At 39.0% G+C, this 2,784-nt stretch overlaps 1 long non-coding RNA gene across 1 annotated transcript; it reads left to right on the plus strand.

Moving 5' to 3' along the window:
- The first annotated feature begins 1,114 nt into the window (after positions 1 to 1,114).
- On the plus strand, positions 1,115 to 2,300 carry LOC147329790 (uncharacterized). Its single transcript, XR_015129219.1, has 3 exons — positions 1,115 to 1,488; positions 1,575 to 1,695; positions 1,827 to 2,300. It is a non-coding gene; the product is annotated as an uncharacterized LOC147329790 (long non-coding RNA).
- Positions 2,301 to 2,784: the final 484 nt, after the last annotated feature.

Below are 2,784 nucleotides of genomic sequence, written 5' to 3' on the forward strand. Positions count from 1 at the left end.
AATATCCTGAAGTTCTAAACCGTTGACAGCGGCAAGCCTCGGCATGCGTCCACTTTTCAGGGAACTGTGACACGTGTGACAGATATACTCCTTTTTTCTCTCAGCAGGAAAGCTGCAGTGATCATTACATACTTCATCACACACGAACAAATTTACCACTTAGACACTGCTGAGCTAATTTTTGGTATTTTGAGTAATTTGTTCTTTTGCACCTGATTAGGAAAAGAAGCTTTTAGACAAACAGTACAAACATAAGATGGTGCTGACTTAATGTTTGATCTGAAACGAGATATGGCCTCATTCATTAAACTGTTATCTGGGTGACACTGTAAACTTTCAGCTGGCCGGTGCATCTGACGATATTTTTGTTTTATGGTCATTGCACATCTAATGTCATGCATCTGTCTGAAAAAAACAAAACAAAAAACTACTCCAGTATTTTACTCTCATTCGTTTTCTCATGTTGTCCTTGTGTTGTTGCAGAAATTGTCTGTGTTCTCCATAACGTTTAGTGATGTAAGATCGTTTTTTTCTGTTTAAATTCTTCACTCTCTTTATGCAGATTGTAAACATAAGACCTCATGCAAGCTTTATGTTTCTCTCTGAATTCAACACAAGTTCTGTAGATTCTTCTTATATGTTCTTTTTTTCTCTGAAGACAGGAGAGTCTCTATAGACGTTCTTAGACGTTCATTCTGCTTTTGTCTGAAAACGGGAGATTCTTTATATGTTTTTTTCATACATTCCTTCTGCTTTTCTTTAAATAAAGGATTGTTTTTATACCTGGAAACAGTGAAGAACTAATAACTAGTTACTATTAAATGTGAGAGATGTAAAATTATAAAAATGTTCCAATGTTTTTTTAAATATGTAAATAGATGTAAAAGGTTGACTTTATTCTAAACTCAATATAAAAGATATTCAAAGTTATCTGAAAACACTTGGGTCAGTTTTATTGTAGCTTTTTCAAAAACAGAATATTTTTACTTCTTATATTTTTAACCAGACTCGTTAATGATTAGATCTTAACTTCTGCAAATGTCAGGGCTCTGTGTGCGGGCAGGTAGAGATGTGGATCCAAGTGCAGGACTCTGAGATGGAAATACTAGTGATGGGACGTTCTGTATCGAGGCTTCGGAGCGTGTGTCGAGTAATGGAGGGGGCGTTTCCGCGAAGCGCGTATCGAGGCTTGCTTCATTTATGGGAGGAGCTGAAAATGATGACGTCCGAAGCCTCGCTGCCCGGCTGTACCACGTGACTGGTTCATGAAGTGGTTCGAACTTTGCCGCGAGATATGACAGCGATATAAACCCCTCAGACTTCATTCAAAAATGTGGGTGTTTGATGGAGAGTTGCGGTTAGTGAGAGTTTGGAGACCGTTTGGAGGTTTATGAGAGTGAGGAAAGTCAGGAGAGAATGGAGCCAGCTAAGAAGAGGAGCATGTCCTCCCCTGTGTGGGAACATTTTGATCTTATTCCTCCCAACAAGGTATGTAAATTTCTACAGAAGATGTATTTTCATGATACTGATGGTGCAATACAATTTATGTTGAGCTGTCTTGACTTTTGTACAAGGTGAAGTGTTTTCTATGTGCCAGGGAGCTGGGATATAACAACAACAACACCTTATCCATGCTTAGGCACTACAGAGCTTTGCATGAGAATAAGGGGGACACCGATTGTGGAGCAAGACCAGGTGAGCCATCAAATGCAATGATAATATAGGATGCAGTAATGTTACTAAATGATATAACAATATTATACAACTGTTATAAGTTACGTATGTGATATTTATATTTGTGCTTTATCTTTATTGTCTTTCCTCAGGAGAAAAATCTCAAATAGATGAAGACCTGGTCAGCATGGTGATTGAGGACTCCCAGCCATTTAGCATTGTGGAGGACAAAGGATTCAAAAGATTTGTTAAATCATTAAATCCTAGCTATGTTCTCCCCACTAAAAAGGTCATAAAAGCAGTGAAAATTTAGTTTTTACAGAATAAAATGTGAACAGGCAGGACTGAGGCTCAAAGCCTCAGTGTGTAGCTGTCCATACCTCAACGTTACAAAAGCACAACCACTGTCCACACCCCAACCACACCTCACCTCACAGTAAATGATCATTTCCATTTCAAGCATTTCCAAATAATCATTTCCCATACTGCCACTATAAATATACACAGTATACTGCCATCACTACAATATACATGTTTTACACACTCCTTTTGTTGTTGACATTTACAGGCTGTGTGCAAAATGCCACACTCTTCAAATTCATGCCAGCTATTATTTTTACGTCCTGCTAGAGCAAATGAAGCTTCATGAAGCTTCTCGTTGGGGTGAACCAATTGGATGAAAAGCTTCAGTGCTTCATGGGGCTTCATCTGCCCATCACTAGGAAATACAACTGAAAACCACAGCTTTATTGCTGGCACCAACAAAACAGAAACCAAACATGAAACCACTAACTGGAACACACAGGCAGGATCTGAGGGTACGACGCAAAACCGAGCACGGGAAAACACAGGGCTTAAATACACAGGGTAGTAATGAGGGAATGGGCAACAGAAGGGAGACACAGCTGGGGGAGATCAGGGCTAATGAGACGGGGGGAACCAAGCTGCACACACTAACATAAGACAAAGACTTTCACAATAAAACAGGAAACATGAATTACTAAACAAGAACGCAGACTCGACAGTGAGAGACAAAATAACATGGAATACATACATGGAACTCAAACAAAACATGAAGCAGAATAAAACCAAAATATAATAAACTCAAAA

This window comes from Aulonocara sp. 'chitande type north' Nkhata Bay, linkage group LG5 (assembly GCF_057382095.1).
Source record: "Aulonocara sp. 'chitande type north' Nkhata Bay isolate Kocher_YH1m ecotype deep benthic linkage group LG5, A_spYH_male_GT1.1, whole genome shotgun sequence".
Taxonomy (NCBI): domain Eukaryota; kingdom Metazoa; phylum Chordata; class Actinopteri; order Cichliformes; family Cichlidae; genus Aulonocara; species Aulonocara sp. 'chitande type north' Nkhata Bay.